Source organism: Pinus tabuliformis, chromosome X, assembly GCF_031772625.1.
Source record: "Pinus tabuliformis cultivar Carrire ecotype Pingquan chromosome X, CPIR1, whole genome shotgun sequence".
Taxonomy (NCBI): Eukaryota; Viridiplantae; Streptophyta; class Pinopsida; order Pinales; family Pinaceae; genus Pinus; species Pinus tabuliformis.
The window spans coordinates 298,826,333-298,849,967 of NC_142308.1; positions in this window are offsets into that span (position 1 = coordinate 298,826,333).

Genomic DNA, 23,635 nt, shown 5'->3' on the forward strand with positions numbered 1-23,635 from the left:
TTTTTGTCAAACCCTTACTCTGTGTTACAGCAGTTATGATCTATTGCAGGAATGAAATGAAAACAGTTGACTAAAGGTAACAAATCTGCAAAAAGAAATGATGGCAGTCTTGTAACAGAGGACCAGGACCCTATCCTCAGAGTAAGGATGTTCAGCACCTGCCCCTGTATCCAATTTGCCAATGCACACTGCAAATCCTAATCACCGGTGATACACTCTTTTACAGCGCCAATTGATTAAGAAAACAGAGTATCAGCAAAGGGAAAATATCAGAAGCAATGCTAGAGATACACAGAAACCACACACACACTCAATAGAAAAGAAATGGGTGAATCTTGTGAAGAAGGTGGGCCCTGTCCCTCTCACAAGATTCCCCAGGACACAGATGCTAAGTTAAAATGCTCAGAATAGTGCTTTATTCATCTGCCAAAATGTCAAATTACAATAAGGATTCAAGCTTGTTCTGCACTACAATTCTCCTGTTACAGCTCTCCCTTCTCCAATGTATATGTCTCCTCTTTATAGAGGAGACATCTATTACAATAGATTGTCATTATTCATTTTAGTTTGACCCTCTTGTACAAAATAAGAAATCAATTCCTGTTACAGCATGCTGTTACAACAGTGTGTAACTGTGTATTCCTTCATTGATCGAATCCCTTGCTGTTGCAAAGCTGGTAAACAAACCTCAACCGTCTCCTTGAAATTCACGTGCTGTTTCTGCTGTTTCAACATCGTCGCAAATTTGGTAAATCTCAACTGTTCCTCGAAGTTCTCATGCTATTCCTGTTGTTTCAGCATCTGCGACTGTGTTTTGCTGGTTTTGGACAGTTATTGATCGTGCTGTTTCAGCATCTGCAAAGTATACTTCTGCCAGCTTCAGACGGTTGTTGCTCCCGCTAGGCAATTGTTGTCTCTGGTGTTTCAGCAACTGCAAATAAGGTTTTACCCGCTTTAGTCAGTTGTTGTTTCTCGTCTTTCAGCAACTACAAGATAAGTTTTTATCAGCTTTAGATAGTTGTTGTTTATGGTGTTTCAGCAACTGTAAAATATAATTCTGCAGACTTTGAACAATTTCAACAATTATTCAGCAACTTAGTCAACTTCCAAAGATTAATTATAAAGATAACATGAATATGTGTTGAATGATTAAACATATAGTAATGAGGAGAGTTATTTCATACCTTGGAATTATTAGGTCAAAATGTTAGCAAGGCTTTCAACTTATGTGCTGAAGAGGGTAACATTATGGAAAAAATACAAGGTCAAAAGTGGACAATATGGAGTCCTAACATCCCCCCAACTGAAAGGGTTGCATGTCCTCATGCAACGTTTACTCTGAATCTGAGTCGGAATACTGGGATGAAGAGTGTAAGTTGCTGATGCAGTAGCTATGGAAGGTGTTGTCAAACCTGTTTCTAAAACCATAGACACTCTGTAGTTGCTGCCATGCTGCCAACTCCTCTTTTTTGGTCAGTTTAAAATGAATCTTATATTGCTGACCAGGTAACCACAAAAGAGGGAAATGAAAACGATAACCAATCCACCTTTCAGCACACTGTCCCATACATTTCACATAGTAATGTATCCGTGAAATTGCTACCTGAAGATTGAGGGGATTGTAAGGATGGTATTCTTGTCTCTCTTTCGGACAATGTTCCCAAAACAGATTGTTGGCTTTGATAGCCAGAACTCCCTTTGTTTTCACATAATGTTGGCAGTCTTGCAAGACTGCTGCTTGTAGTTGCCTAATGTGATCAACCATGCCTGGTTTGCTCAGAGTTTGTTGATGTTGTGCAATGAAGGTGGCTGCATTCTGAGGTTCAGCACGAATCTAGAGAAGGCAGTTCTGCTCATTGTGTGTTGCTGACATAAAAACATTTCTCCAAGTAAGTTGATTGGCTAGGAAAGAAATGAAGGCTCTTATTTGAATGTCACCAGCAAGAGGGAGTATATTCATCTTTCTATCTTCAGGCATAGCCTCATTGTGAAGATAGAGTTCACAGAGCAAGTTTTGATCATTATTTGTTGCTTCTGTGAAAGTTTCAATAAATTGATCAGGTGTAGCAACTTGGTAGGGTCTTCCATCTCTGATTGCCTTTATTTGTAAGAACACTAAGCATTCTCTCAAAAATACTGCATAGTTAAAAGAGGGTTTTCTTGTAGCAAGTACCCTCTGGACCAAGTAAAAAATGTAGGTCAGCCTAGCTTTTAATTTCCTATTTTCTTTGTGTTGAGCTCGAGACTATTCAAGTGCTTCCCAATTTTTGTATGCATAGCTAAACAAGATTGCCTTTTGTTGCTAGAATGCCTTTCCTTGTGAAAGCTCATATTCTGTTCTCCATATGTCCTTTAGTTCTTGAAAACTAGAGGTCTCAGTGTAAGCATTGCTAACACTGGGGGGTTCAGTCTATGTATAGGCATCTGTAAAAAAAAATTGCTCTGTGATAGTTTGGGTAGGCCGGGGTGGTTCTATGTCTTCTTCTGCAATTCTTGAAGAGCCTGCTGGTTCTTGTGTAACAACAGGTTATTCTGTTTCTTCTTTTGCAATTCTTGAAGAGCCTGCTGGTTCTTGCATAACAACAGGTTGTTCTGTTTTGATTACAACAGGAGAAGGCTGTGAACTAGCTCCAGTCATTGGAACTTGAACTATCTTGTATCCCGCTTGAGTGTAAAGCTCACCACACTCATTGCACATATATTCATTGTATTGACTCTTTTTGGTTGCAGACGCTACCCGTGCTAGAATGTGAAGATTGTATTCATTTTGGTAGGCTTCTTTAAGCATTATTATCTCCTGCTGATAATCCTTAATTTGAGATTTTAAAAACTCAATTTCTTCCTGCAGGGAGGCTATGGTAGCCGGAGCTTGTGTAATTGCAGGTTCCAGTGGAGGAAGGGATCGTTGTTCAGCTTCCATTTGATCATTTGCATCCACAACAGGTGGTTCTTGTGTGTCACCTGTTGGGTCAGTGGCTGGTTTTTATGTAACAGCCACATGCAGGTCTTTGTCTTTTTGTTTCCCAATAGGTGGTTCTTATGTATCACCTGTTGGGTCAGTGGCTGGTTCTTGTGTAACAACCACTTGCCCAATATCACCTTGGGTGTCTACTTTAGATTTTTCGGTAGAAGGTTCTTGTGTAACAGCTGCCTCAGAAAATAATGTCACGAAATTGCCTACGCTCTGCATCTCAGCACCAGAGGGTGAGGGAGGGGAATGCTCAGAGCTGGTTGGAATGCAGGATCTTAAGATGATGGGTGGAGAACTGAGGATAATGGGGATAGTGGTTTCAGTTGCTGCAGACGACCCTTTCGTCGCCTTGGTAAGGAAGCAAGAAAATCAATGGGTTTTCTCTTTCGGCTACTTTCCTTTAGAATGGGGGAACTATCAGGAATAACAACTGCTTTGACTGAAGCCCTGGTTCTTCTTCTTTTTGGTGGAGTTACAGTTGTCTGCTGCTTTTTTGTTTTGAGAAAGGTGATGGGAGTATTATCATCGGAGTCATCAGTGGAAATATGAAGTATGGGGGTGGATGGTTCAGCTTCATTGGGGGATGGGGTCCTCTGCAGGGGTGTTTCTGCTGCTGATTGTTGATTTTTAGCAGCTTGCTGGGGGCTGTCCTCCAACTGTTGGACATTTTCATCTTCTTGGTAGAGAACTTCCTCTATTTGCTGGGGAATTTCTTCAGCTTGCTGGGATATTTGCTCTATTTGTTGGGGAATTTCCTCTATTTGCTAGGATATTTGCTCTGTTTGTTGGGAAATTTCCTTTTCTTGCTGAGGAATTTCCTCATCTTGCTGAGGTATTTCTTCTATTTGCTGGAGAGGATTAATAAGGGGGGATGGGTGGCTTAGAGCAAAGCCTCTATTTATTAGAAGTTGGACTAAGCGATGGTGTTTCAGGGAAAGGAGCGGATGCTTTGCATTTACAGTATAACGTGACATATTTTTTAGACAACCCAATAGATAATAGGGCATGTTTATTAACTGACCATGCCTCAAATGATTGAGTAAAATGAAGTCGTGTTGGTAAATTACCTGGTAACGACCTTCACAAGTGAAATATTGCTTAACGAACTCTGCAACCTTTGGCCATGGTGGGGGCAGTGACTGAAGTGCGACCCCTCTGCCTTTGGCATCCACATGCTCTCCTGGTAGGAGAAAGTCTTGCTGCGCATTAAGAATAAGATGTTTCCTACTGAACCAGCACATGCCATTGGTTGGTAATCCGGATACTTGGGCTATATCTTCTTCTGTCACTGGAATTTGCACCCCCTGGACAATGGAAAATCCTTCCCTTAAGTTGCATGCGAACTCCAGAACTTGTTGTGTATTGAAATCCGGAAGTCTTCTAAAATAGTCTACCCATCCTGCTTGAAGGAAGATTTGGTAAGCCTCTGGGTAGAGATCTAGTAGTGCTGTTGAACCAGGTTCATGTATAATTAGATTTCCCCCCATGGTTGCTGATTCAACGAAAATACACAGTGCAGAGCCGAGTTGCCGAGGTCGAGACAGAGTAAACCATTACAAATGAGGATATGACACGATAAGATACAAACGAGGTGACTTAGATACTACCGCGAGAACTAGGGCTGGCAGTGATTGACGTGTTATGTAATAATTACGATGTTTTTGGTAATCCCCCCAAAGCTACGACTGAATGATCTAATTGGTAGTACGATGATTTCGGCAATCGTATCAACATCTCCACATTAAATATCATTTAATATTCACACTTAAACATGCGTACCTTTATATTTACTTTTAGTTGTTGTGTCAAAAAGTCTTATCTTGTCTTTTGCTGGATCAATAATGATTAAAAAGGGTCTAAAAGTATGAAAATACAGGCGGTTTTTATTACTGACAGGAAGTAGTAGTGGAGAAATGTAATTATCAGAGTGCATCGTTGGTTCCTTTAATGAAGAATGATATGTTCCATCGGAATAATAGTTCATTTTTCGGGAACAAAAAATGGGGAAATTGGTGCTCTTTTAGTAAAAATGAGAAAAATTGGTGTTAAGCACTGAAAATGGTGTTACAACATCGGGAAGTGGTGTTGCCGCAACGGGAACTGGTGTTGCAACAACGGGACTTGGTGTTGGAGCAACGGGACTTGATGTTGCAGCAATAGGAAATGGTGAAAAACAGATTTATGGTCCGAAAGACGTTCCCAAGCTGCAAATTGATTCTTTTGGAACTTTTATTCTTAGCCACCCTGCGAAACTAAGATCTACAAAATAATTAATTGTAACATGGCAACCCTTGGCAGGGATTATTAGTTGAAAAATCTAATCTAAAAATAAATAAATAAACAAAAATTTAAGTGCATTGAGGGATAGCAGATTCCCCCAAAAAGGAAAAATGTATGTCTGTCATGCAAGTGGCTTTGAAATCCTCTTTAGAAACAGGCTGTTGATACAAACGAAGTCGATACCCATTCACTAATAATGGTGTTCTACTATCATCAATCGTTAAGAGTCTGACTGTTCCATTTGGAAAAACAACATCTACTTCATAAGGTCCTAGCCACCTTGTTCTTAATTTATCTTGAAAATTTTCAAAACGAGAGTCATACAGTAGAGCCCAATTACCTTTCTGGAACTGCTTTTGCTTGATATTTTTGTCGTGCCACCTGATTCTTTGCTGCTGTATCATGGTTGTTTGATGTATGGCATCCAATCTCTTCTCGTCCAATTCCTGAAGCTGCTACAACCTAGCTGTCTGTGCATCAGTCAAGTCAAGGTTAACAGCTAAAGCAGTCCTTAATGTTTTGATTTCAAACTCCACAGGGAAAACAACATTTTTACCAAAAACTAATTCATAAGGTGAAAAGCCCGTAGTATTCCTCCAAGTAGTTCTATAGGCCCATAGTGCTTCAGGCAACCTTTGAAACCAGTCCCTTCTATTTTCCTTTATTGTTTTTGTCAAAATGGCTTCTATGACTTTATTGGTGCTTTCTACCTGCCCATTTGCCTGGGGGTGATAAGGTGTAGTCATTTTATGCTTAATATGATATTTCTGAAGTGTATCTTTGAAGCCATGAGAGTTAAAAGGAGGTCCTCCATCCGTGACTAGTTCTCTAGGCAATCCAAACCTAACAAAGATCTCTTCAAATAAAAATGTTAATACTGATTCTTCATTAGCTTTGAGGAGTGCCTTAGCTTCTACCCACTTAGTCATATAATCCGTGCAAACTAGTATATAAACTTTTTGATTGGATGGAGGATTAATGGGACCTATAAAATCTAATGCCCATCTTTCAAAAGGTTCAAGAATTACCTGGGGATTGAGTGGCATTTCATCCCTGTGATTAGGCTGGCCCATTCTTTGACAGCTATCGCAGGCCCTAACATATTTCCTTGCATCCTTGAAGAGTGAGGGCCAATAGTAACCCATTCTGAGGACCTTGTGTGCTGTTCTTTTATCTGCAAAATGCCCTCCACAAGGGCCATCGTGACAAGCTTTCAATACATCATAAATTTCATCTTCACCAATGCATCTCCGAATTTCTTGATCGAGTCCTGTGTGGAAAAGACACCCGCTTATCCAACTGTACCTAGCACTTTGCTGAATGATCTTTCTCTTTTCTCTGTGCGATAGGTGTGATGGTAGTTTCCCTGCAACTAAGTAGTTGGCAATGTCTGCATACCAAGGTGAGTGAGCAGATACTGCAAATAAATACTCATAAGGAAAAGAATCATCTACTGGAATATTTTCATTAGTTTTTAACCGAGAAAGGAAATCAGCAACTACATTCTCTTTACCTGGTCGATCTACAATTGTGATGTCAAATTCCTGTAATAATAACAACCATCTGGTAACTCGAGCATTTGTAACTGATTTGTTCATTAAATATTTAATGGCCGAGTGATCAGTATGCACAAAAGTAGTGTAACCAGTAATATAATGTCGAAACTTATTGATAGCATAAATAACTGCTAAGAATTCCTTCTCAGTGACTGTATAATTAAGTTCAACTGGTGTCATATTTTTACTAATAAAATAAATAGCATAGGGAATATTGTTTTCTTCTTGACCCAAGACAACTCCAATTGCAGTATCTGAGGCATCAGAGGATATATGAAAGGGGAGTGCCCGGTCAGGTCCTCTCAAAATGGGAGCTGTAGAAAACTGATGTTTAAGTTCATTAAATGCTTTTTCAAAATCATCAGTCCACTTAAATTCAACATTTTTTGTCAGTAACACAAACAGAGGAGAAGCTATTTTAGAAAAATTCTTGATAAATCTTCTATAATATCCAGCATGTCCTAAGAAGCTTCTTACATCAGTTTGTGTTTTGGCGATAGGGAGAGTCTGAATTACCTGTACTTTAGCTGGATCAACTTGAATTCCTAGGAATGAGATGAAATGACCCAATACAATACCTTGATTCATCATCATATGGCATTTTTCAGTACTTAAGGCAAGGTGTGCTTCTATACATCGCTTAAGTACTTTTTCAAGGTTCTGTAATGCATCCTCAAAAGTCACGCCATAAGGAGTACAATCATCCATAAATATTTCTAAGGAATCATTTAGCATATCAGAGAAAATCCCTATCACTGCTCTATGAAATGTTGCTGGGGCATTACATAGCCCAAATGGAAGAACTCTATAGGCAAAGGTCCCCCATGGGCTAGTGAAAGTGGTCTTGTCCTGATCTTGGGGTGCAATCTTGATCTGATTATATCCGCTAAATCCATCCAAAAATGAAAAGAATTTCTTACCTGCCAAATTATCTAGTACCTGATCAATGAATGGTAAAGGGAAATGGTCTTTCTGGGTGGCTTTATTTACAGCTTTGTAATCCACACATACTCTCCATTTCCCATTTTTCTTGGGTACAATTACTAGTGGAGAAACCCATTCACTATCAGATATAGGATATATAAATCCTGCATTCAACAGTTTCTAAAGTTCTTCCTTCACAATTTCCCTTAAATTGGGATTCATCCGTCGTTGGGGTTGACAGACTGGGCAGGATCCTTCTTTAATATAAATGCGGTGGGTGCATAGTTCAGGAGAGATCCCCTTCATATCTGTATAATCCCATGCAAATTCTTCTTTATTTTCTCGGAGTAACTTCATTAACTGTTGTTTTTCATCATCTGTTAGGTTAGGATTTATATTTAATGTTTTTCTAGGCTCAATTTCTATTGTTATACTTTTGGAGGAGCTGCCAGCTAATGTCTGAGATAGGCTTTCAGTTTTAAGATTTTGCTTAGATTCAGATTCCAAGATTGCAGTGAAGTGATTATGTGTTTCTGGGCTGACCGAAGAAGGTTCAGAAATAAAGCTACTGATTAATTCATCTTCGGTTGAGTCCTTGAAAGTTAAAGATTGTCCGACAGTCAAGATAGGTTGGGTTTCCTCATCCTCATAATCTACCCATACAGAATTATCATTATTAATCATGGGTGTAGCATGAGGATAAAGAGTAAGCTGTTTGGTTTCCTACCCATTAGAGATTGTCATTGATCCTGATCTACAGTTGATGAAGGCATCTGCTGTAGCCAGCCAAGGTCTTCCTAAAATCAGTGGATGACCCCCCAACTTTGTTTTAGTTTGTAACACAACAAAATAGGCTGGGTAATTCCAAGATTCTATGAAAATTATCAGCTCTTCAATGACTCCTTCAGGTTTGATTGTAGAGCGGTCAGCCAGCTCTAGAATGGTTGGAGTTTCCCTAATTAAATTTTTTAACTGCAGTAATTGTGCTGTTTCAAGTGTCATAATGTTTATTGCAGCACCCAGATCTACTAGAACTCTAGAGACAAAGGTTTTACCAACCTGAACTGTTACTGTAGGGTGACCAAGGTCACGATATTCCACAGGGGGTCTTTTTCTGTCATTAAAGCAGTCAGTTCTCCCATCACATGGACTGTGAGGGGGTCTTTAGCTTTTCTTCCAGGCTTCTTAATGCAGATATCCCTAACAGTTCTAGCATAAATAGGAACATCTCTCAGTGCTTGCAATAGTGGAATTTTGACATATAAATTCTGCAGTTCTCCTAAAAGGTTAAAAGCAGGTGGCTCAAGTGTTTTGGTAAGAGCCAGACGTTCAGGGAATGGCGGCCCTGTTGTTTGAGCAGTCTTATTAGAAGATGATTCAACTATTTCAGCATTGTTGTTAGATGACTTTTCTTTTGTAGTTTCCTCTTTATCAGAGTCAATAATGTTATCAATGATGGGTTCAACAATTCTCCCAGAACGTAGATGGATGTCATTGCATTGCATAGGGGAAACAGGTTGTTTTTGGAAATCAATTACCTGCAGAGCTTTATTATTATTTGGCTTGGGGTTAGGTTGCACAGGCAGCTGGGGTCTGATTGTTTAGTTATTTGGTGGAGCGTTAGATGGTAAGGAAAGAGATTGTTGATGCTGAGGAAATGGAATCTGCTGGGCTGTCCAGTTTGGATTCCATTGATTAAAATAGGGTTGCTGTGGAGCCCAAGGATTCCACATGGTAGGATCAGCAAAAGGAGAATTTGGTTGCTGCATGGGTGGGAAATGCATTGGATTGAAGGGTGGGTATTGCATTTGATTCATGGGTGGGTAATTTGCTTGAAAAGGAGAGTGATTATTCCAACGACTAAATGATGTGTTAGGATTCATACCTTGTCTTTGTGGTTGCCATTGCCTCCTCTGTGTCATCAGGTACACTGCTTCAGCTTCTTCTTCAGTTGACTGCAGTGCTGCTTTTATTCCTGGCAAAGAAGGGCATTGCTGAGTCTCATGGTCCTTTTCACAAATAGTGCAAACTGGTACCTTGTCCAGTGGGCATTCCCTCAGTGGGTGCTTTCCTCTGCATTTAGAACAGAAAATAGCTAGAGCAGCTTCTGCTTCTGCCTGCTTCTTTTTAACCTGCAAGGCATCAATTTGTGAAGCAAAAGAGCTTAACATTTCAGTTTTAAATTCTTCAAGCAAGTTACCTATTTCAGCTCGTGTTGCTCCTCCACTTGCTGATTTCTGGACTCTGGAGTATATACTGTCCCTGCTTTTTAGTCTGCTTGCTGCTCCTCTTGAACATCTGATACAAAGGTTGACAATCTCATCAAATGATTCTTTAGAAATATCCCCTTTTCCAAGCATATTCAGCATGTCCAGGCAGTCATCTCGTACCCCTTTTAGCAGTATTGTCTTCAGAATATCCTTACTCATATTTGGATGATCAGATCGCTGCAGATTATAATGCAGTCTTTCCATGAAATCCTCCAGATTCTCGTCCTCCTTTTCAACCATCTTAAACAGTTCTTCCTTCCTTTCTCTTGTTCGGTAGTAATCCTGATATTTTGCCAGAAAACTTTCTTTCATTTGATCCCAAGTAGTGATTACATGAGCTCCTAAGCTCATAAACCACCTTAACGCATTCCCTTTCAATGTTGCTGGAAACAGTTTTAATTTCTGAGTAGGGTTTACATAATCATAACTCCTACACAGTATATCAAATTCAAAGAGGAATTCATCAGGGTCTTCATAGGGTAACCCATGAAAGTAGGGTAGTGCTGAGAGTGGAATGTTCTTCATAGGGGTTGCTCCTCTTGGGAGCTCCCCAACAGGAAACTCCAGGGTGGAGAGTGAGTTTTCTCCACTTCCTTCCGTTCTGCGACCTCCACCCAAAATTCCATCATTGTTGTCCTCCATTGGTCTTTTTCCTGAATCGCTTGCCTGGTCTTCAGTATCTTCTGTTTCTTCAAGTTCTTCTATCGGTTCCTCAATGTGCTCTGGTGTTTCCAGTTTCCTTTCAGGTCCTAGTACTTTCTCCATCTGGTGATCTGTTTGGGAGGAATGCTGGATCTGAGGCCTTCGGGAACTTGTCCTCTGGGATGTTTCGGCTTTTGAAATGATCTCGTCAATGAAAGTTTTTCTTCCTCCTCCTCTGCCTTTGCCGCCTGTAAAGTTAGCTTTCCTGCGTCCTCTCATGCACCTGTTATTCTAAAAGAAAATCATTAATGCCTTTAAATCTCTAGTCGCCTTCCCCGGCAACGATGCCAAAATGTTGGCTTCTCTAATTGTTTATTAATTAAACAGTTGAGTACCACATTAAATTTTCAACCCGGGAAAGTCATTCTATTTCAAAGGTGACCTCGTACTGTATGCACTCAATTCTAAAAGAATTATAGGCTGTAGTATAAACAAATCTACTTTCTGTCAAACCCTTACTCTGTGTTACAGCAGTTATGATCTATTGCAGGAATGAAATGAAAACAGTTGACTAAAGGTAACAAATCTGCAAAAAGAAATTATGGCTGTCTTGTAACAGAGGACCAGGACCCTATCCTCAGAGTAAGGATGTTCAGCACCTGCCCCTGTATCCAATTTGCCAATGCACACTGCAAATCCTAATCACCGATGATACACTCTTTTACAGTGCCAATTGATTAAGACAACAGAGTATCAACAAAGGGAAAATATTAGAAGCAATGCTAGAGATACATAGAAACCACACACACACTCAACAGAAAAGAAATGGGTGAATCTTGTGAAGAAGGTGGGCCCTGTCCCTCTCACAAGATTCCCCAGGACACAGATGCTAAGTTAAAATGCTCAGAACAGTGCTTTATTCATCTGCCAAAATGTCAAATTACAATAAGGATTCAAGCTTGTTCTTCACTACAATTATCGTATTACAGCTCTCCCTTCTCCAATGTAGATGTCTCATGTTTATAGAGGAGACATCTATTACAATAGATTGTCGTTATTTATTTCAGTTTGACCCTCTTGTACAAAATAAGAAATCAATTCCTGTTACAGCATGTTGTTACAACAGTGTGTAACTGTGTATTCCTTCATTGATCGGATCCCTTACTGTTGCAAAGCTGGTAAACAAACCTCAACTGTCTCCTTGAAATTCACATGCTGTTTCTGCTGTTTCAGCATCGTCGCAGATTTGGTAAATCTCAACTGTTCCTCGAAGTTCTCATGTTGTTCCTACTGCTTTAGCATCTGCGACTGTGTTTTGCCGGTTTTGGACAGTTGCTGATCGTGTTGTTTTAGCATCTGCAAAGTATAGTTCTGCCAGCTTCAGACGGTTGCTGCTCCCGCTAGGCAATTGCTGTTTCTGGTGTTTCAGCAACTGCAAATAAGCTTTTACCCGCTTTAGTTAGTTGTTGTTTTTGGTGTTTCAGCAACTGCAAGAGAAGGTTTTACCAGCTTTAGACAGTTGTTGTTTTTGGTGTTTCAACAACTGTAAAATATAATTCTACAGACTTTGAACAATTTCAACAATTATCAGCAACTTAGTCAACTTCCAAAGATTAATTATAAAGATAACATGAATATGTGTTGAATGATTAAACATATAGTAATGAGGAGAGTTATTTCATACCTTGGAATAATTAAGTCAAAATGTTAGCAAGGCTTTCAACTTATGGGATGAAGAGGGTAACATTATGGAAAAAATACAAGGTCAAAAGTGGACAATATGGAGTCCTAACACTAATCAGTTAACTAGATGATCACTAAGTGTGACTGAAGTTACACTACACAACTTGAAGTTCCACTAGTTTCTTTAACCATTAGAGCTAGTTTAATAGGCAATAACTGAATTTAATTGAATTACATTGCTACAAATTAGCAATCACTGATGCTTAAGTAAAACTAAGTCTTCCAACTTAAATTAACTAAGCTAAGAGGGTGACACAAGCCATGTCACTCAAGTTAACTCATCCAAGATGTCTACTGAAATGGAAAATCAAATTTTCTCTAGTTTGACCAAGGCAAATCAAATTGAGATTTTTCTTGCTACATTTTCAACAGTGTGGAGAGATTCATTTCATTCTGTGGAGTTTTATCCGCACTTCGCACAATGATCATCATAGTTATTATCATTATTAAAATATAAATATGAAAATATCAATATTTAACAATTAAGTAAAAATAAACACTTATCAAATTTAACCCATTGAATATATGTTAACATATTATAATTTTAACAATGAGAAGGTGTGGTTGCAAGACACTAAAATGTTAGTAGTGTGCTTGTCTTGAGATTAAGATAAGATTGATGAATGCTGCATACTGATCCATGTAATCATGATCATAGTTATTTTACATTGTGTAGTCAAAGAAAAGAAAAGGATAAGGAAAAAAATGAGGAAGCATTTTTACGTTTTGAAAACAGAGTTATCCATTAAATAATATTGACAAATGATGATTACTGATATTAAAGTAATAAAGAAAATCATGATCATAGTGATTTTACATTGCATACCCAAGAATTCAATAAGCATGGGTTGCACCGTGCACAATGATAATCATAGTGTAGAAGAAAGTTTTTCGGATTAATCACATTGTTAGGATTTAGTCGACATTTCAAACCAACTAATGTGGTTCATCCTTGGGACTAGGTGAGAAATCCATCAATCCGAAGGAATAATAGTAAGGATGCAACACTGGCCAAAGATAGGCGCTAAAAACTAGTTGTTTGGTGAATTAGTTAAAAGGTAAAGAAATTAATTATTTGGGAATTAGTGGTAAGGAGTTATTTTATTAAAATATTCTATATTTATTTGAAAATAGCTATTAAGGAATAATTAAATATAAAATATTGAATTTAAATATTGTCGAATTAATATAAAGAGGTTATTTATTAATAATTTATATCATCTTATTTGTTAGAGGTTGACTTATTAGAAAACTCGCTGTTATGAATCTAAAATATTTAATCCCAATATAATCCAATAATTATTCATTTATTAATATCAAGTTTATATTATTTGATAGAGGGACAACTGAGTTCTTCAAAAAGGTTGCCATGATAAATTAAATTGAGTTAGAGTTAAAGGTTAACTAGAAAAATAATACTAGTAATTTTATATTGCTATGCACACATAAATAAATAAAAATAAAGAATAATAATAATAATAAATTTAGATAATACTAATGAAAATAAAAATAGGTGATCAAGGTAGAAACGAGAAGGAAATAAACCAAAAAGAGCATAAAGAGGAGAAAGGAGAAGAAAGGAATGATGATTTATGATGAGAGAGATGGAATCCAGCTCCTACTCAATTTCCAACCATCATCCCTATTAATATTTTTGGCATGCCTTTTGATCTCAATCACCACCCTAAGCTTCCTGCGGTGGAATTGATCTACCTTAGCGATGACTTTGGATTCTTCAATGCAGGCATGGTGCTTTGATTTTTCTGCATGCTCGGCTAAGGCTGAGGCGCGGGAGCAACTATGTCTAATGTCTACAACATTCTCATTGATTATTTGTTTAATAGATCTACCTATTTCTCCAATGTAGGGGATACCACAGGAGCAGGGAACAAGGTAGACCCCTTTTGAGTCCTTAGGATCAATAGGGTCTTTAACATATCTAAGAGAATTTTTAATGGTATTGAGAGGTTTGAATGAAAAAGAGACATTAATCTTCTTAAGGATATGGGCATTATTATATGTGGTTCCTTAGATATACTGGAGATCAACCTTAGAGATAGGATCACGAGAAGGTTTAACTCTAGGCTCTTTGCAAGCTTTGTGAAAGGCCTTGAGGCTTTGAGATTTGTTATACCCATTATTTCTAAAAACTTCAAGACGATGGGATTTCTCCTTTTCAAGGTGGATATCATTATAGATTCTTAGAGAACGGGTATATATAAGATAACCATAGTTTTGTGTTAAGCGACCATTTGACCATAATCCACCCTTCATTTCTTGGATGTAGACCTCAAACAAGGGATTCAATAGACATGGGTTGTCCTGCACTACATTTTCCAATCGATTGATCTGTTTTTCAAGGCACATCATCATTAGGGTTTCCCACTTGGATTCATCACTGTGAATCATGTCCTTGATATGTAGATTCATGATTTCTACCACATAATACATATTCCTAATGTTGATTCTGAAAGTGCTCAGAGTTAAGAAAAATGAAATGCAATCAAAATACATGTGTTTTCCTTTAAAAATGACATGTCTTTTACAACTACTTATTCAATGACAATGAGATGTAGTTGGATAGACTATGTATACAGGCATGTCAATCTGTTGTGAAGTTGAAGTTGAGGTTGTCCTGCTCCATGTAGAGCATCGCACTCCCGCACAATGAGCTAAGTTCATTCTGTTCTTTAAACTATAACTGAAGGTTGTGCATAGAGATTCGTGTGGAGATATTTCACTATGTGGAGAGCTTTGTGCGAAATCGTTCATTATGTAGAGAGATTTGATTCTGTGAAGTTTTCTCCATACTCCGCACAACCTTTAATCAATTAATTAGCAGAAGAAGTAGGGACTGTGTTGCATAGTATAAATTATCCTTGTTTAGAGATGTAATAGCTTGTGTTTCTATTGGCTTACTTCCCTTTTCCATATTTGTGACTAAATATTTGAGGATATTTTATGGAAACAATTAAATTAATTAATTTTCTATCTGCTCACTAAATTTTCTTTTTTAATCTCTAGGATTAACGGTTTGGAGCATAATTTTAGACATGTAATAGATTGTTCTAAAATTTTCTGACTTAGTCTCCCATTTATATTCTCAATGTGAAGAAATATTATGAGGATATTTAAAAAACATCATAGATTGTTTTTCTATTTTTTGACTTTCTTTATCCTTATTTTTGATATATGTTATTGATTAAGGTGTTAATGGATACTTTTATGACTTGATCGAAAAAGAAGTGATTGAATCTATATAAGAATTATAGCATCAATAAAAACTATCAAAGAATATATAATGAAATCTCTCTTGCACAAGCTACAATTATACTTTATTTCAACAATGTTATAGTAATGGTATGATAATGAAAGGACAAAACTATATGTGAACACAAGAAGATTTCATAAGTGTTTTTTTTAGATAATAGTAGAATAAAAAAACTGTACTAGTGTTTAGAGAAGATTTGATAATGGAAATAAAGTATGGTAAATAGAAAAAGAAAGAAACAACACAGTAACACAATCAAACATGAGCCGCTACTCAATAAATTGCATTGATTCAATTTCTTGAAGGTACATGATAATAATATTCAAAAATGCTGCAAAAATAGATATGTTAATCTTAGCTAACACATGCATGACTGAGACTTCCTAAATTGGAACTCTAGCATTAGTGGCACTTCCTGAATTTAGATTGTATGTAAATTGTTTGAAACTGCATGCTCACCAAGTGTAACTGGGAGTAACTATCTCCAACACTCCTTCTTAATTACGACCACTAACTTATGTTGGTTTAATACTAAGCTAGGCTTACAACACATAAATTTTCTCTAAGAAGCTTAAATGTATCCCTTGTAAACCGATTTGCGAATATCTCAGTCAATTGTTCTTTTGGATTGCAATATTTCAAGTGGATTTCTCCATTTTTTACAACCTTTCTAATGACCTGATAATTTCTATCAATATGCTTTCTTTTCTGATGAAAAACATGGTTCTTTGACAAGGCTACTACTAACTTGTTGTCACAATACATTGTAGTTCATCCCTCTTTCTTTTATTTTATATCACCCGATACTTTATGTAACCAAACTACTTGGCAAGTTGTTGTTGTTGATAGTACATACTCTATTTCCACTAATGAGACAACCACAATGGATTTCTTCTTAGATTCTCTTGAAATTAAACTTCAACCAATATGGAAAATGTATCTCAAAGTGCTCTTTCGATCATCCATGCTACTTGCAAAATCATTGTCAGTGTATCCAAATAAAAGATAATAATTGGTGCTGAAGTATAATATTCCATATACTATTGTTCCACCAATATATCTAAAAATTCTTTTTCCTATTTTCCATTGTTAGTCTTTTGTTGACTCCATGAACCTAGAAGTCAAACTAACTACATGCATAATGTCTTGTCTTGTAGCAGTAAGATACATAAGACTACCAATAATTCTCTTAAATAGAGTTGGATCTATAATGGATACTATATATGTTATTCTAAGCTTTTTACATATTGCAATTAGAGTTGGTTTTGATTAACAATTCATCATATTAAACCTCTTCAACACATCCATGGAATACCTTTATTGAAACATAAAAATACTTGAATCATTAAGTAACCTCAATACCAAGAAATTATCCCATCAACACTAAATCAATCATTTAAAACTCTTTCTACATAATTGATTTAAATTCAGCCACTAATCAATTCCATGTGAATATCATGTCATCAACATATATAGAAATCATTAGAATTTGTCCTTTCTCATTTTTCTTTGCATATAGTGTAGGTTTTCCATCTGCTGAATCCACTGTTGATCAGATACAAACCAATCCTTCTATACGAAGCTCTAGGAGCTTTCTTGAGTCCATAAATAGTTTTCTTAAACCTGTAGACTTTATTTTCATGACCTTTTATTTCATATCCTAGTTGTTTATGCACATATACTTCTTATTCTAAAATTTAAATCAATAATGTTGACTTTACATCCATCTATTAAAATTTCCATCTATTCTATGATAATGCTTGAGATAGCTTCAACTATATCTAACCCTCCTACTGGTGCAAAGGTCTCACCATAATCCACTTCGACCCATTGTGTAAATCCTATTGCCACCAATATAGCCTTGTACTTTTCAATTTCTCCTTTGTTATTCTATTTTGTTTTGTAAACCCATTTTACACCTATGCAATATTTATCTTTTGGTAATTCTACTATATCTCATGTATCATTTTTCTCTATAAAATCAATCTCCTCATCCATTTATTTGACCTAGTTTTCATCTTTCATTTCATCTTCAAAACATGATCGTTGATAAGTAAATAATGCAAAATTTGAATTCAGATATAAGTCTTCGTAGACCTCTTTCAAACTTCTAGTTTTTCTAGGTCTCAAGGAATCATATTCACTACATGATTGACTAGTAGAGGTAGAGTAAGTCACTGGAGAAGATTACTCACCTTGAATAGAATGTCTTGGAGTTTTTGTTGGAGTATTTTTTATTAATAACTCACTTTATGAATCTTCTTCTAATTTTTTTCCCCTCCATCGTCTTCTACTTGAGGTATCATTGCTTAAATTGTTATAGATTTATTAATGCTTCCATCCCATGCTTCAATTTATTTAAATTCAACATCTTTACTAACTATCAAATTAATTTTTTTAGATTATAAAACTTATATGCCTTGGAATGATCACTATACCCAATAAAAATGAACTTCTCACTCCATTCATCTGCATTTCTTCTCAACTCCTTAGGCACATGAGCATATTCCACACAACTAAATGCCCTAAAGTGTGCTACATCGCAACTTCTACATGTCGATTCTTATTGTAAAAAAAAAAAATCACACTTTTAATGGGAGATATATTAAAAATATAAATTGAACAAATTACAACTAGCCCCCAAAACTCATTAATAGAAATTTTTCCTTAAACATGCTTCTATCCATATTCGTCATGGATCTATTCTTCCTTTCAGGTACACCATTTTGCTACAATATATATTTTTGATCCCATTATACTTGAAAACCTTATAAAAACTACTTGAATCACACTCCTCTCCTAAGCTTGATCATAACACTTTTATTTGATGACCATGTCCCTTCGCTTCCATCGCTTTAAATTATGAAAAATTGTCTAAATTTGTAGACACGTTTGTGAGAAAATACACCCAAGTCTTTTTTTTTGTAATCATCTATGAAATTTATGAAGTATTAAATTCCTCCAAGTGACTGCATCTACATTGGACCACATATATTTGTATGAACCAAATCCAAAGGTTCCCTTTTCCTATAAGACACTCCCCAAGGGAAATTGTCTCTTGGTTGCATTGTTAAACATCAACTCTCATATGAATTAGTTGGCTCTTGAATGGGAGGAAACCCCTCGACCATATTTTATTGATGAAATATTCCAAGGCCACCAAAAGTTAGATTAGCAAACATGAAATTCCAAAACCAAATATCACCCATGCATGTTGTTTTTTGAGTGAATGAGTAATCATGTCTATCGTACTTCATGAAAAGAGGATACATCTTATTTTTGGTCATCTTTACTATGGAAATAAACATATTACTAGGATGTCTATCATATATGAGGAAATTATCTCCTTTAAATACTACATCATACCCTCTTTAAGTAAGTTGACCAACACTAAGAAGATTAGGTTTCAAACTTGGAGCATAATACACATATGGTATTGCCTTTTCTAATTTTATTTGATGAAGATGTTAGCTATTCCTTTTCCCATAACTTTTAGAATATTATCTAACTCCAACTTGATATTAGCTATGACTAAATCATCCATATCTATAATTATCCTTCTCTTTCCTATCATATCAATGCTACATCCACTATTTTTAAACCAAATGTTGTTAAATAACCCTTGAGAACATTACACGTAAGCATTAATAATTTTTCACACCTCTTAGAATAATAGTTTGCACATTTCTTTTTAAGATTATGTTTTTATTTTTTCCATTCATGTCCATAATGACCCATCTTGTTGCAATAATAGCACATAATTTTTTATTTGATATACCTTTGATTTGATTGTGAACTTGTGTTGCTACCCCCCCTTGAACTATCAGGATTTTGATATGATCTCCTTTCTTTTTTTGGATCATCTCTCTAATTGTTGCTTCTATTGTTTCTTCCTCTGCCTCTTGATATTGATCCTCCTCTTCCTTATGAGATAGAAAACTGCTATTTAAATACATTTTCGCAAGATTCCTCATGTCTGTTTATTTGAGATACCTAGAACAACAAGGATACAAATAGTTCATCCACTGATAACAATGCTAAGTCTTTATACACTTCAATGGATGTGACTGCCATATCAGATTTCTTGGGCAAGATCTTGAGAACCTACTCTACCTTTTTTTTATTTAAAATATCTTCACCATTCTTCTTTATTTTATTTACAATTCTTATAACTTGGGTCATGTATTGGCCTATGTACTTTGACTCTTTCATCTTCAAAATCTCAAAATTCATCTTCAACATCTGTGACTTCATTGATTTTACCTTTGCAATTCCATGATGACTAGTTTCTAGGATGTCCCACATTATTTTGGGGGTCTTCACTATTGAGATCTTGGGAAATAAAGTTGTATCCACACCATTTTGAATAGTATAAAGTGGTATCACATATTTTTTTTCTATGGTTTTTATTTGATATTTCTGTGTGTTCATCAAATGTTATTCAGTTTCTTCATCAGTTGGCTCTACATAACCATAGACTACAAGATACCACACACTCTCAGAACATAATGAAATATGCATTTTAATATCCCAAACTTCATAGTATTTTTCTCTTAGGACATGGAAAAACTCTCACCTAATATCATGTCTCATTTTCCTTAATTACCATAAAAAACTATTTCTTAATGATTTTTCTTTTCTTTTTAATAATACAAGTTTTTACACACTTATTAAAAGACACTCTTGAAAAATAAATCCTTTTTTAAACTAAACAACATTGATGCAATAATTAAAAAAAACGTTTTAAAATGAACCTTCATAGCCACATTTAACCCAAAAAAAGACCTTACACCCCATTAAAATAATCTGGCACTTGTAAACTACATCGAAAAATAAGTTAAATCTAACAGAATTACTTTTCCATATTTTTAGAAGTCATTTTGAATCTTTGTGGTAGTTCATGATGATTCCTCACAATTGGATACAATGGCTCACTGCGACTCAGCCAAGAATATGGCCTGTGGACGCTAATTGAATGTCTATAATGGAAGCCCCTGGTTGGTTGTTACGAAGGAATCACTGCTCGACTTTCAGCATACAACATTGGATCTGACGAAGATGGTTATGCTTGTTCTCAAAGAAGGTTGGTCACGACTCCTAAACAACAACAACTGCAACTTTTCAAAAGAACCAACATTCAGCGCAACGAGTACAACTTTTCAAACCAACCAACATTCAATGAACAATGAATGTTAATTCACAACTTTTCAAACCGACCAACATTCAATGCAACGAGTGCAACTTTTCAAACCAACCAACATTCAATGAACAACGAATGTTAGTTAATTCACAACTTTTTAAACCGATCAATATTCAACGAACTACGAATGTTAATTCAAAAGCAGTGGATTTTTCAATTTTTAAGTTTTTTGGTTTTTCTTTAACTTTGATATTAATTTGAAAGATGGATAGGAAAGAAAAAATATTAATCACCGTACACTATGGGTTAGAAATAGTAAATTTACTCTCGTGTGCATACATTGCATGGCAAGATGAGATCAGTTAAGTCGAGTCCAATATAATACATCGATTGTCAATTTGCATGAACAAATTATTCTGAGTTGAGGCAAGTCAAGTTAGAGATTGCATAGTTTCATATTCACTAAATTAGGTTCTTATATACCCATGGTTAGGTCATTATAATGTGCGTGGAAGATAAGATCCACAAATTTATGGATGGTTATATATGAGAAGATTTAATCAATAGAAGTTTATTTGCGTGCGTATTTTGTGGTTTTTTCTTTATGCCTTCTGATAGCCATTAAACTAGATTAGCTTATTGGACTATCTGTCTGAAATAGCTCCTCTTATAATTGTTTTTCAGTTTGGCCTTCTTGAATACTCTGTGTTGGCTTAAATGGGCTTGACCCAGGTTCAGAAGAAGTATTTAGCCAAACAAATCTCACTGCTACTAGCCCTTTCAGCAACAACCCACGAGGTGCAGACTGAAGTCTCACCTGAGATAGCAGAGGAAGGTGCTGGAACTAGGTTTCCGCACCCTTGAGATATATGTATGTGGTTGGGAGGGGTCGCACCTCGTTCTACAACTTCGCGTTGCACAGATCTGAACCCAAGGCAATCTTTACTACTTATTATTATAGTGTTTATGTATTCAATCTACTTATTATGTTCTTTAAGAAAACATTTATCAAAGTTAACCAATTCGCGTATTAGAATAGACACTGATTTAGATATTCATAACAAAACCATATGCGATAATTCAGATTTAACACAGAATTTCAGAAACACTTATATTTATTTACTTTCTTCACCAATACATCCCAATCCACCCTATGCACTCAGCTGTAGGGGTTCATTCACATAGCGACAGACTCTTTCAGGCATTTGCGCATACAGCTACAGAGCCTCTGCCTACTACCCCAAACCCTCAACTCAGACTTACAGAAGCTTTTAGACTTTCCTTCAGAAACCCATTACACCTTTTTTCAAAGATTACATACCAAAAATTGTCTTTCCCTTATAAAGCTATGCTCTATTCATACCTTTCTATGGTCTCTGGACCGACTTACTTCCTATTAATTTATGTTATTTTTCGGGTGGACAACCCTTTGCTTCGGCCTTTTACACTTCGCGCTCCGCATTGTTCAGAGTTTTACAATATTTTTATCCTAATTTCTAGGCTAACAGACCCAAAACTGTTACGCGAGACCTCCGCTACCCAACAGTCCCCCAACACAATCATCGTGACTTGTCTCGAGTCACTCATTGGTCTGGAAAAATGTGTTGTCGTGGCTTCGCGGTTCACTTCCCTTTGAGTGACGCTTTTCGTCCTACTGCATCATTGGTGTCTCCTACAACACGTCTTCTGACTCCTACTTCTGTGTTTTGACCACTTCTTGCAACCAATGATACTCATTCTACTCTGCTCGATTAACACAGAAGACCCCCTCCTTGGATTTTAGCTTGAGCGGGGGAGCCACGTACGGGACCTTCTTGTACCACTGTGGCTACTTCCAACCTTTGTATCTGGTCATTTCCCTCTCTGTTGCAGCTTGTGTTGAAATTTTGTAGGACTATTGTTGTTATCCATGACATCCGACTTCTTAATGTTTTTTAGAGATGTCTTAGTAACTGCGTTTCCACCTGTGGTCTTTGTTTTTCCATTATTCTGTTGAATTATTGTAGCTTTCCGATCAACCCACGACATCCAGACCACTTCTGCTTCGTGTCTGCCTTTTTCTGGTATATTCTCTGCGGTTGAGGCTGCAAGCTGCAGAACGCCTGCGGCGGTCACCACCATGCTCTTTAGATAGTTTGGCTACTTTATCAGCCATATCACCATCCTCGGGCTTACTCCTTATGCAGAGGTAATAAATAGATCCATAGCAATACTAAGCATACACTTTTTGGAAGTGTAGTTCACCTGGTGGATGCCCCTCATTGATTTCTAAGCACTTAGAAGTTCAAATCCCCTGATTCCCGCCTATTCCAGTGTCCCTGTCGGCTATTCTGTGGTAGCTCGTGCCATATATGGCTCGTACTTCTTCTTAATTTCTCGTCGCCCTCTCCCTTTTTCCCATAATGTAGACATCTTGTCATGAACAGTGATTCGAATGGTCACTTCTACTCGGAGTAAAGCAGCAACGTACTTCTGATCATGCACCCGCGATCTTGATGATGAGCCTGATTAACGTGTAACTTGGCATTCATGCCTTGTTCCCCGAGACTGATTTACTGTCTCGCGCTCTCTCTCAACTGGTTGGAATGGTGAGACTGTCCCTTGAACTGTTAGTCAGGCGGCCACCCCGCCCGTATAGAGCTTCAATCAACTACCATTCACTCAGCCCGAGAAGGGATACCCATTGAGTATAGCCAACTGAACCGTGTCCTCTTTGGTAACTTCTTTGACGGCATAAGGTCCCAACCAATGCATTCAGAGTTTGCCAGGGAATTTCTCAAATTTACTGTCGAATAGCAATACTAGATCATTCTCCTTGAAAGTGCCCACCTTGATATG